Source organism: Silene latifolia, chromosome 3 (assembly GCF_048544455.1).
Source record: "Silene latifolia isolate original U9 population chromosome 3, ASM4854445v1, whole genome shotgun sequence".
In the NCBI taxonomy this organism is placed as follows: Eukaryota; Viridiplantae; Streptophyta; class Magnoliopsida; order Caryophyllales; family Caryophyllaceae; genus Silene; species Silene latifolia.
The window spans coordinates 131,763,234-131,776,867 of NC_133528.1; the positions used below are offsets into that span (position 1 = coordinate 131,763,234).

At 36.0% G+C, this 13,634-nt stretch overlaps 1 long non-coding RNA gene across 1 annotated transcript; it reads left to right on the plus strand.

The window, feature by feature from the left end:
* Positions 1-11,013: 11,013 nt before the first annotated feature.
* LOC141646296 (uncharacterized) lies at positions 11,014-13,172 on the plus strand. The gene is made up of 2 exons (XR_012545486.1): positions 11,014-11,333; positions 12,893-13,172. It is a non-coding gene; the product is annotated as an uncharacterized LOC141646296 (long non-coding RNA).
* The last annotated feature ends 462 nt before the right edge of the window (positions 13,173-13,634 follow it).

Genomic DNA, 13,634 nt, shown 5'->3' on the forward strand with positions numbered 1-13,634 from the left:
GAGGTCCTGAAAATATCTTCCTTGACATAGATTCAGTTTTCAATTCTTAGACTTATAGTCATTTTTCCTCTTGTATAGATAGTGGAGGAGTTTTGTATATGGTATAGGGGATATATCTTTGTAAGAAAACTCTTGTACTCCTAATTTTTGGAATATATGAGTAATACCCTTCTTGCAAAAAAAAAAAAAATAACAAGAAACCTCTAAAGATCATGTGGATAAAATTAATTTTCACTTCATTGATGTAATACTACGGTTTTATGAGCCTCTGGGTACTCTATCGAGTGGGCCTTACTCTGTCGAGTAAGAGTATTTTGATTTTAGAAACAATATTTTGCCTGTAGGGTACTCGATCGAGTAGCCTGGGTACTCGATCGAGTAAGTGGCACTCGATCGAGTACGTTAGTTACTCGATCGAGTAGGTCGGTTAACGGGTATTATTTCGACGGGTTTTGTTAATAACGCGGATTAGTATATATATTATACCGTCATCTTTATTAAACATTTTCACAAACCTAATAATCTTAAAAAGGAGATTGAAACTACGTTGTTCGCATCATCCGTGTTATTGACAAATTCCGGAGTTTGAGAGGTCGTATTTCATCGTTCTTTGTGTCCTTGTGATCCTTGGGTCAAGGGTAAGATCTACATACCAATTTTATAGCATTTAATTAACTTTTTTTAAACCCTAATTTGGGGGATTGGGGGTTTTTATGGTTAGTTGTGCTAGTAGTATGATACCGTCGTTTCAGTACCAAAAATAAAACCTAAGTACACTAACAGAAGCTAGCAGTAAGTAGGGTCGATCTCCACAAGGAGGCGGTCACTATCTACTTGTCAATTTAGTCCGTCTGAGGTCACAAGATGGGGGTTTTGTAATTTGTTTTCTAAACTAATCAAGATTAAAGGCAAGAGAATTAAAGATAAGAGGGATTAGCAAGAGAGAGAAAAAACTAGGATTGTCGGGTCATCAATAAATGTCAGTTAATTGCAGCTAAGGTACAGATCGGTCGCATGTGTCGGTCTAAGGGGCAACGAATATCTCCTTCCGGTCTCAATTCGCCCTAAAATACTATTAGCTTAGCTTTCGCCCTCACTAAAGCATCCTATTGTTCACCGCGGGTCTTACCCCTTCCAACCTTCCGGTCTAGGTCAAGGCTTACCAAAGTTAAATTTAGCTAAATGCATCGATTCAAGTAGCTAGTTACAATTATGAGCAGGGATTAACAACATAGACTCAACAACATGCGAAAGATCCGTAACCTAATTAGCAATTAATAACAATTCATTGACTCCCCTAAATCCTAGCAGGGAGAAATTAGCTAGACATGATAAAAGAAAGAACAAAAGCAAAAGAAAGACAAATAAACATAAACATAAATAAAGGAGAAAAGGGAAATAAAGAAAGTTACAGTAAATCCGGGAAATGAGAGAAAGGAATGTTTACAGAGAAAGAGTAAAGTAAAAGTATCAAGGAACGCAGTCCAAGAAGTGAGAAGAGAGTTACAAATGACGTCCCTCCTTCCTATTTATAGAAAATAGGAATTTTATTTGACCTAATGACGAATTAAAGCTAAAAAGGCCCGAGCCCAATAGAAACCACTCGATCGAGTGATTTGAAACCACTCGATCGAGCAAAATTTAGCTCAAACCACTCGATCGAGCAGAATAAATACTCGATCGAGTAAACACTAAATAGACATTGTTCTATCGACTTGAATAAGTACTCGATCGACCTATTATTTGATCTAAAACCACTCGATCGACCAATAAAGTACTCGATCGAGTGATATCTAACTTCAGCAGCTCAAAATCTCGTTAGTTTCAGCTTTGACTTGTCTTTTAGCTCCTGAAATGGCTTCACGCATTCCAAGACAGCTACATTTCCACTCAAAATTCACTCTTCCTCCAAATGCATGCAAAACGGACGGTAAAAGGCTTGATTTCACTACTTTCTGGTCCATTCCTGCAAATAGAACAAAACAAACCAAAGTAGCATATTCGGGGCATTTCGTAGCATAAAACTAAGATAATAGCATAGAAATACGTGCAAAAAAAGGCCGAAAAGGACTATATAAAATGCACGTATCAAATCTCCCCAGACCAAACCTTTACTCGTCCTCGAGTAAACTAAATGCAAACTAATGGAACGGAAAAGATAACACAGAGCTAGCTACAAATGCCCACTAAACCAATTTAATGCAAGCGAACTAACACTTATAGCAAAACAGTCAAATGCAAACGAGTTATAGGATGTTTATAATAAAGCTGAACCGTCGATCTTGCAAGACCTTTAATAATAGACTCTCACGGGTCACTCTTCTATCATGAAGCAAAGGGTGAACATATATATGTAAGAGAGAAAGAAATATAGTCGCTCACCTAGACTACGACCCACATAGACATGCATGCAGCTGATAGGATAGACAATTCTAGCTACCGTACACACATTCCAACCAAACAAGGTATCGTCACAGCCGAGGGCTTATAAAAATATGGTAAATTGAGGCAATGGGTAAGAAAAGGCAAAATATATTATGGGAATGTGGAGGTATAGGCGGCCAAGCTAGTACCTAAACAAAACCATATGACAATATCCAGTTCTCACTCAATTATAGAATTAAGCACATGTGCCCTTCATTTGGCACAAAACTCACCAAACCGACCTGAGAATACTCCTCAAAAGATACAGATAAAGCATAGGAGCGAAACCGTCTCATCAAACAACATCTTTTTTTTTCCTCTTTTTCTTTTTCTATTTTTTTCGGTTTCTTTCTTTTTTTTTCTTCGATTTCTCTTTCTTTTTTTTTTTCTTTTTCTTTTTCACGTTTTTTTTTCTTTTTTTTTTCTCTTCATAAATTACCAACTCCAAATCAGTGGATACAAGCCAAACTCGGCACAATAAAACATATACCGCAAAAACATACACTAAACTAGCTTGACAAGGCAGGCTAAATTTGGAATGTAGCTAAGGGTCAACAGGCAAATTTGGCTAATGTGGAGTTAAATGGGTAAAAATAAAAGAAAGGGAAATTGTAAGCACCTCCCTGCATGTGACACCAACCACTAACCCGAATGTATGTAGGCAAAAAGCAATTGAATTTCATATATGTGCAAATTAATGAACATGTTATGCAAGGAGTAACTACTCACAATCCTACATGAAACTGGTCATAAATGACACCAGTTTATACGGCTCTAATTCCTTAGAAATTATAAGTAGGTTGCCAATTTATCAGGTCAAGTCTAAACAGTCAGCTAAATTTTTGACATTAACTCGTAGATATGCGCAAGACTAAACTAATAACTGTCAATTAGATGCAAGGCTCAAGTAAAAAATGACAAGTTAAAGTGCGATTTCATCACGGAAATCTACCGTTCCGACTCAACCTATATGCAAAAATAAACGAGAATTTTTTAAAAAAAATTCGAATTTTTCAATTTTTTTTTTTTTTTTTTTTTTGAATTTCTTTGAATTTTATGAAAATAACAATGCAAGTGGAAAAACTAAACGTGATTACAGAAATGCAATAAAAACAATATGCAGACACAGATATGGATGCATAACCTCCCCAAACCAAACCGTACAATGCCCTTATTGTACCAAAACATGGAAAGGAAATGCAAACTAAAAGAGAAAGAGTGTGAAATGCGGAAAGCTTACAAGATTGCGCGAATAAGGGACCTCCCCAAACCAGCCGGTAACGTGGGAGGTCGCTAAAAGCTGCAGAACATCGTCACAGGAAGCTAATCCAAGCAAAGGGCGTCTAAAACTGCTCGATCGAAGAAGAATAGTGGTCGATCGAGTAATTGTTTCTCCTTGGCAAGTACTCGATCGAGTAGAATTTGTGCTCGATCGTGTAAGAACAGCAGCAAAAGTTCTCGATCGAGTACAAAAAGCACTCGATCGACTCATCCTCAGTATGAACCTGCAAAGACGCAATAAAACAACCCGCAAAACTAACAGAACAAGCTTAGCCGAATAGTCTATGGTACGAAGACCAATTATTACAACGCAAAACTGAAATAAAATGAAATAAAATATTAGAAAAATAATTAAAAATAAAATCTCCGGGTTGCCTCCCGGGTAGCGCTAGTTTCAGACAGGTCCCAGCCCGACCTTCTTTTCTTCGAGCCTCTCTAATCAGTCACAATCAAAACAGCTCAAAGCGCGCAGCAACCGATCAAACAGCTGCGCATGTGCAACACAAAAATGTTAGTAGCACCACAGTGGAATAAAGATATAGGAAATTAAAATGTACAACTGTTTAAGCCTAACAAATTTCCTATGACAGCTCCTAAATTTGTCCACAAAATAGAGGAGCGCAGGAGCAATTAACAATAAATTAGGGTATCATTTCAAATCAACAAAATTGAAATGATAAGAACGGTGAAAAATCGTTAAATTACATGACCAACTGGGAAGGGGCAAAGCATTAAAATGCGAAGCATAAGTCAAATGAGGCAATGTAGTGCTTAAACAAACAATAATAAAATTGTCGTTAACTACCTCGGGTTGGTTGCTCTCAATGACGGAATCATTGACAAAGGAAGATATTACCTCTTCCGTGCTAGAAGCAATTACCAACTCAGCTGCCTCCTCGTCACCCTCCTCAGTGGATTTCATCCCGTAAATCGCAGCCTCAAGCGCATCCAGCTCGGCCTTGAAAAGGGGCGATTCACCGTAACCATTATCATCATCATCAAAATCGTCATCTAGAACAAACCTACATGACGAATCAATGCTCTCACTGGCCAAACCACTCGATCGAGTAGAATTATTACTCGATCGAAGGCTTTCTTTCTGATTTTCACTCGATCGAGTACATTCAACTGCTCGATCGAGTGAATTTTGCAGTGCATCGCAGAAATCTTCATAACTCGCTTCATTTTCGGATAGATCTTCGTAATCCGAGTCATCCAAATCTTTAATAGCGCTAGGCAACTCGGGTCTTTCATGGGAAAGACCACTCTTGGTAAAGTACACCTCCTCGGTTGCTCATTATTCGACTCAAAGCAGACTAGGTCGAGCTATTTGAGACTCACTCAATGAGTTGAGCTTCTATACGTCTATCATACTCTTGCCTTTTGGATGCAAGTGTCTTCAACAAAGATTTCAGCTCCGCAATCTCTTCTTTCCGTATATCAGGAGGAACTTGTTGTTGCGGTGGCCAGACAAACGGAGGCTGTTGGTAGCCTCGTTGATAGGGTGGATGTGGCGGCACAACTACAGAAAGTTGACTAGCTCGTCTACGCTGCTTGAATGCATAAACCTCGTCATTTTCAGCTAAGCAAAAAGCTGCATTGTGCTCAGCAGCACCACATCTCCCGCATTAAATTACCTGATGCGCCATATAATGGAACATAGGTGATGGGTCAAAGGTACTCAAGCCTTCCCTTTGACGATCTTTTACCTAGAACTGTCTAGGTAGGACCTGTAGGGCCTATCAAAACAGCACTAAAGAAAAAGATTAGAACGGCCTCAAGGAATAAATCCCTTAAGGCTAAAGACAGACAAAAATAAACAAGTAAATAAAATAGTTGCCTCCCCGGCAACGGCGCCAAAATTTGATACCGTCGTTTCAGTACCAAAAATAAAACCTAAGTACACTAACAGAAACTAGCAGTAAGTAGGGTCGATCTCCACAGGGAGGCGGTCACTATCTACTTGTCAATTTAGTCCGTCTGAGGTCACAAGATGGGGGTTCTGTAATTTGTTTTCTAAACTAATCAAGATTAAAGGCAAAAGAATTAAAGATAAGAGGGATTAGCAAGAGAGAGAAAAAACTAGGATTGTCGGGTCATCAATAAATGTCAGTTAATTGCAGCTAAGGTACAGATCGGTCGCATGTGTCGGTCTAAGGGGCAACGAATATCTCCTTCTGGTCTCAATTCGCCCTAAAATACTATTAGCTTAGCTTCTGCCCTCACTAAAGCATCATATTGTTCACTGCGGGTCTCGCCACATCCAACCTTCCGGTCTAGGTCAAGGCTTACCAAAGTTAAATTTAGCTAAATGCATCGATTCAAGTAGCTAGTTACAATTATGAGCAGTGATTAACAACATAGACTCAACAACAAGCGAAAGATCCGTAACCTAATTAGCAATTAATAACAATTCATTGACTCCCCTAAATCCTAGCAGGGAGAAATTAGCTAGACATGATAAAAGAAAGAACAAAAGCAAAGGAAAGACAAATAAACATAAACATAAATAAAGGAGAAAAGGGAAAGAAAGAAAGTTACAGTAAATCCGGGAAATGAGAGAAAGGAATGTTTACAGAGAAAGAGTAAAGTAAAAGTATCAAGGAACGCAGTCCAAGAAGTGAGAAGAGAGTTACAAATGACGTCCCTCCTTCCTATTTATAGAAAATAGGAATTTTATTTGACCTAATGACGAATTAAAGCTAAAAAGGCCCGAGCCCAATAGAAACCACTCGATCGAGTGATTTGAAACCACTCGATCGAGCAAAATTAAGCTCAAACCACTCGATCGAGCAGAATCACTACTACAAATCCAGACAACTACAACGCTCCTTTAACAACGCTTATTCACGAAAATCACAATAGACGTTGTAGAATGTATGGCGCGAATTTTACTAAAATTAATTACAACGGGTATGGTTATATAACCGTTGTTATAAGTTTTAACAACGGGTCAAACATGTACAACCGATGTTAATAATTTGGCGCAAAATTGGCGCAAAGTTAGTGAAAAGTAATCACAACTTTTATTTTTGAAACCCGTTGTTAAAACTTATTTAACAACGGTTGTTGTTTTACAACCGTTGTTAAAACGTTTTCACAATGGTTTTTGTTTAACAACCGTTGTCAATACTTTCCATACTATAAACCACTTAAACACAGATCAGCTACAGCTACAAAACACAAACCTTAACACAAACACAAACACAAACACAGACAAACACAAACACAAACACAAACACAAAACACACACTTTCTCATCGTCTCTTTCTCTCTTTCTCATTGTCGCTTTATCATCTCGTCATCACTGTTGATTTCATCGTCTCTTACTTTCTCTAATTATCAGGTAAATCTCGCCGTCACTGTTGGTTTCATCGTCTTTCATCGTCATTATTTTATTTTTCTAATTATTTCATTTGCATGTATGTGTTTTTATCGATCATTATGTTATTTCTCTAAGTATTATTCGCTTAATTAGCTAGTAAAACAAATTAAATAAAATAAAACAAAGAAGAAGCAAGATGATAGAGAGGAATGCATGATAAACTTAATTAATATATATATATATATATATGTATATATATATATATGTATATATATATATATGTATATATATATATATGTATATATATATATATATATATATATATATATATATATATATATATATGTATATATATATATATATATATATATATATATATATATATATAGAGAGAGAGAGAGAGAGAGAGAGAGAGAGGGAGAGAGAGAGAGAGAGAGAGAGAGAGAGAGAGAGAGAGAGAGAGAGAGAGAGATAGGAGTTCTAATGAGTCCTCCTTCCCAATTGAGTCCATAAGTCCTTCTAAGAGCCATTGGATGGACTCATTGGATGGTTGAGATGAATTTGATTAAAGGTTATTAAAAAAAAAAGGAAAAAAATGTGGATGGTTGGATTGAGATGGGTGGTTGAGATTGAAAATTACCAAAAAAAATTACCACTAATCAAATTTCTATACACTAATTAATTTTTCTTTCTCTCTCTAGCCCCTAATTAATCAGTTTTGAGTTTCAGATTTCAGAAGTGTAAATGTAATGTTGTATGAGTTTTACAAGTGTAAATGTAACATTTTAAGAGTGTAAATTTGATTTTTTGTGACGGAAATTTTGAATTTACATAATTTTAACACTTTACAAGTGTAAATGTGATGTTTTACGAGTGTAAATGTAACATTTTAAGAGTGTAAATTTGATTTTTTGTGACGTAAATTTTGAATTTATATAATTTTAACACTTTACAAGTGTAAATGTGATGTTTTACGAGTGTAAATGTAATATTTTAAGAGTGTAAATTTGATTTTTTGTGACGGAAATTTTGAATTTATATAATTTTAACATTTTACAAGTGTAAATGTGATGTTTTACGAGTGTAAATGTAACATTTTTAAGAGTGTAAATTTGATTTTTTGTGACGGAAATTTTGAATTTATATAATTTTAACATTTTACAAGTGTAAATGTGATGTTTTACGAGTGTAAATGTAACATTTTAAGAGTGTAAATTTGATTTTTTGTGACGGAAATTTTGAATTTATATAATTTTAACATTTTACAAGTGTAAATGTGATGTTTTATGAGTGTAAATGTAACATTTTTAGAGTGTAAATTTGATTTTTTTGTGACGGAAATTTTGAATTTATATAATTTTAAAATTTTACAAGTGTAAATGTGATATTTTACGAGTGTAAATGTAACATTTTAAGAGTGTAAATTTGATTTTTTGTGACGGAAATTTTGAACTTATATAATTTTAACATTTTACAAGTGTCAATGTGATGTTTTACGATTGTAAATGTAACATTTTTAGAGTGTAAATTTGATTTTTTTTGACGGAAATTTTGAATTTATATAATTTTAACATTTTACAAGTGTAAATATGATGTTTTGGGAGTGTAAATGTAGTACTTTAAGAGTGTAAATTTGATTTTTTAGGCAATTTTCTACAATTTGAATTTATATCATCTTAACATGTTAGCGAGTGTAAATGTGGTGTTTTACGAGTGTAAATGTGGTGTTTTACGAGTGTAAATGTAGTTTTTTAAGTGTAAATTTGAAGGTTTTAGAGTGTAACTTTGATCCTTTGAGTGTGACTTTGGTCCTTTATAAGTGAAACTTTGGTCCTTTACGAGTAAAACTTTAGTCCGACTACCAAAAAACACCTCCACCGTCGTCCTCCACCACCAACTCATATCCACAAAAAATATGAGTGCAAATCTATAGAATTTTAACGAGTGTAAATGTACAGATATACGAGTGTAAATGTAAAGAAATATGAGTGTAAATGTAAAAAATATGAGTGTAAATGTAAAGAAATATGAGTGTAAATGTAAAGAAATATGAGTGTAAATGTAAAGAAATACGAGTGTAAATGTAAATAAATACGAGTGTAAATCTGAAAAATGCGTGTAAATGTAAAGAAAAATGAGTGTAAATGTAAAGAAATACGAGTGTAAATCTGAAAAATGCGTGTAAATGTAAAGAAATATGAGTGTAAATATAAAGAAATTCGAGTGTAAATGTAAAGAAATATGAGTATAATAAATATATTTATTAGATCTACGAAAAAAATCATGATAATACGATTTTTTTCAAAAATCTACTATATATTTATTAGATCTACGAATGTAAATTTGAAAAATGAATATAACTTTAATAAAATACAAGTGTGTTTTTTTTAGATTTACACTTGTAAATCTGAGAAATGACACCAACACCACCATCGTCCTATTTCACCAACCCACACAAAATGATATTTGTGAGATCTCGAAAAAAAAAAAAATGAAAAAAGAACCCAACAAGACCAGATCTGAATCATAAATCTAAAAAAAATATATAACAAAACGATTTCTTATAAGACGAGATTTGAAAAAATATAAAACAAGACGATATTTGAAAAAAAGACGGATTTGTGATAAAATAAAAACAAAAAACAAACATCAACACTTGTAACTTATACTCGTATTAAATAAGAACAAAAAAAAACACAATACACAGACGACACACACACAAACAAATAAAAAAAAAAATTGAAATGCAATACATCAACACACAGACGACACACACACAAACAAATAAAAAAAACAAGCACAAAAATCCGACGTATGTCAGAGGAGAGAGAGGCGGCGGCAAGGAGAGTGAAGGCGGCGGTAAAGAGAAAGAGGCGGCAGAGGAGAGACGTGGGTCGGGTTGTTGTTGCAGATCTGAAAAAGGAGGAAGAAGGAAGGTGACGGAATAAGGAGGAAGAAGGAAGGTGGTGGCGCGTGGTGACGTGCGGCGGAGAATGGTGGTTGTGTAGAGGTGTTGGGGCAGCGAGGTTTTTTTGGGGGGAGGAGATGGTGGTCGTGGGTGAAGGACGGCGTGTGTGGTTGTCGGGATGGAGGTCAGGGTTGATGTTTTACATGTTACAAGTGTGGTGGTGGTGAGTGGGAGGAAGGAGAGGGGAATATGTGTTAGTGGTGGTCAGGTGGTGAGGAGAAGAAGGGCGAGAGAAGGGTGGTCAGGGTGGTGAGGGTGGTGGCAGATCTGGCGGGTCGGTTGGAGAGGGTGGTGATGGAAGTTGTAGTGCGGTTGTTGTGGGTTGTGTACGGGGGTGGCGAGTGATGAGAAAAGATAAAGGCGAGTGGCGAGCAGGGGATGCCGTGCGGTGGTTGTGGCTCACCGGCTCGAGTGGAGGCTGTCTCGGTGACGGGAAAGGAGAAAGAAGGAAGGTGGTGGTGATGTGCGGTGGTTGTGGGTCACGACAGGCAGGGGGAGGAGGCACAAATGGAGGTCGGGGCCGGGGTTGGGTGGTGGTGGGTGAGTGAGGATGAGGAGTGAATTTTTTTTTTTTGATTTTTTGAATTTTTGGGTGGTTTTGGTTTTTGGGAGTTTTTAGAGAGATGAGTGGGAGGATAATTGTGTGATAGGAGAGAGAAGTGGGTGGAAAAATAAAGGTTATATAGTGAAATTAGGGGGTTGATTAGTGTGGTAGTGAGAGAAACTGATTAATTAGGATTGATCCCCTAATTTTAGCACTAATCCCTCCCTTTTCCCTTTCAATCTCAACCCTCCATCCTATCTTTTTAAGGGTCCTAAAGAGGACTTATGGACTCAAGGATTTTAGGTGGACTCACTTGATCCTTCTTCTATATATATATATATATATATATATATATATATATATATATATATATATATATATATATATATATATATATATATATATATATATATAGGGTCGGGGTCAAAGTGCGAACCGTACGAACTAATTTAAAAAAGCCAAAACCAAACTCCTCGCATATTCCCTCTCCCTTATTCTTTATGTTTTATTCATACCCCATCTTACTTTTCCTCTCCCTCTAACTTTTCATCTCCCCCATCCACCACCACCGCCCGTCGTAGCCTTCCAGTCGACATCCGTAGACGGTGTTATCCTTCGTCGGCCACGTAGACCAAGTCAGCAAGCCGCTGCTCTTCTTTTGTCGCTTCGATTTCACGTAACCAAGTTATGGATTTTCCGACTTCTATTAATTGCAGTTTTCGTCTCTAAATTTTGGATCGATTGGTACAAAAAGGAAACTGGCGAAAAACATTGCTGCATTTCCGTTTCAAGTAAGGTCTTCTAATTTGGGATTAATTTTAATTTCCTGCATTATTTTGTTAAATTGATAAGAATTGGGGGTTTTCTTTGTTTGTTTTGAATGATTCAATCAAGCTATATATCAAGTTATGGTATATTGTATAAAGCAAATTTATCAAGAAAGAATTCAACTTTGTTACTTAGATTTTTGAAGCCTACTTGTAATGGGACCCTTGGAGATGTGATTAATGTTGTACATTCAACTGGGTTTATTAGACATGAGGAAACGTGCGATTCATTGTGAGAAAACTCGGTGTATTTGGGATGATTTTAAGAGTGTATTTTTTATACAGATTAGAAATTTTGTTAATAGGTGTTTTGATCAATGGTTTTCTGCTTTCCTGTAACTTATTTTCATGATTTTTTGTTGTACTGTGAGCATTTCAAAAATATTTTCTACCCGATCTAAGGTGCTAAATATGTGTAACTAGCAAGTTAAAGGTATGTAACTAGTAATTTAAAGAAGAGTATCTAACTAGCTAAAGATATGTATCTAGTAATTTAAAAGAGTATATCTAGCAACTTAAAGGTATGTATCTTGTAACTTAAAGGAGTGTATCTAATTAACTTAAACGAGTGTATCTAACTAGATAAAAGGTATGTATCGAGTAATTTAAAGGAGTGTATCCAGAAACTTAAAAGAATGTATCTAGTAATTTGGAGAAGTGTATCTAGCTACTTCAAGGAATGTATTTAGTAACTTAAAGGAGTGTCCTACACTGCTACTAACAGAATTATAGGCTTGAAAATCGTACTTGTAAATGATCTCTTCTAGTGTTTTTGATGGTCTTGACTCTTGAATTGTTCTCCGTTCAGTATGGATTGAATGTACGTAGTTTATAACAAACCTTGAGATCAAGCGCGTTGTTGTTCTCTACTCAACGACTCAGTAGAAGTAACCATTAAACACTTGAGACAGTGTGTCCATACATAGAGGAATACAGGATCATAGTTTCTCTAAGGTGTTACCGTTTTCTGTTAATCGCAGTTGTGACTAGTGTGAGGCAGTGTACCTGCTTGTCGGTTTATTCTCTCATGTTGCTTAAAGATAAACGCCTCATTAAATTGATATGCTGCAAGGATAGCACTTTTCATGGCTCGCTCAGTGTTCAACTTTTGAATATTGATAAGCCGACAGCTGATAATATGCCTGATAATATCAGGAATTTGTAATAGGACGACCGATTGTACAGGTCCGCTAGAGCTGTAGTTGCCATTTAATTTTCGCTATGTAAGGCCTTACACTTTTGATTTTGTTATCCTTCCTTACGGTTCCAACAAGACCCGATCAATATTCCTGTCTGAAGCATTCAGGCTGTTTTGAATAATGCAACTGTTGAGACTGACAAAATAACACGAACCAACTCATGTACCCTGTTAGTAATTTGGAGAAGTGTATCTAGCTACTTAAAGGAATGTATGATAAATGGTTATTTTCGCACTTTGTTGCAGAATATTGTCAATTTTAACACATGTATATGAACATAAATTTAGTGGCAATTCACAAACTAATGACTGTCATTGTTTTCAGCTCGTCATGGCAAAGTAGCAAACCACCAAATACAGACCAGATCAGCTGATGAACCAATGACTGTGTCATTGTACGGCCTACCACTTACATTCTCTTATGAGATAGGCGGGGAGACATCCTTGTCAGTACGGAGAAATTCGCTCCCCAGTCACGGGGCTAGCCTCAGGCGTCTGCTCAATTGACGGGAGATATTCGTCCGCTCCAAATTATTTCATCCAATTTGTATTAACTTCAGGCTTTAATTATACTCCATACTAATTCAACTTTTATTCATTTCTAATTATACTGCATATACTTGTTCAACTCTGGTTAACGACGACTTACATCGGTCATCGACAAAAAAATAATAAACGGAAGACTAAATCTTGCTTTCGTTTGAGTAGTTAATTTATTTTCTAATTTCATTCCTTCATTCATGTTCTTCATTCCTTCTATGTTACTATGTCCTAATCTGATTTTTAAATATTATGATAAAGGAGTGTATCTAGCTTGCCTAAGATGCGTATCTAACAAGGTAAAGAAGTGCGTCTAGCAAGGTAAATGAGTGTATCTAGCTTGGCAGAGTTGTGTATCTAGCAAGGTAAAAGAGTGTATCTAGCTTGTCAAATGAGTGTATCTAGCAAGGTAAAAAAGTGTATCTAGCTTGTTAAATATGTATCTAGCTTGTCAAAGATGTGTATCTAACAAGGTAAATAAGTGTATCTAGCTTGTCAAAGGAGTGTATCTAACAAGGCAAAAGGAG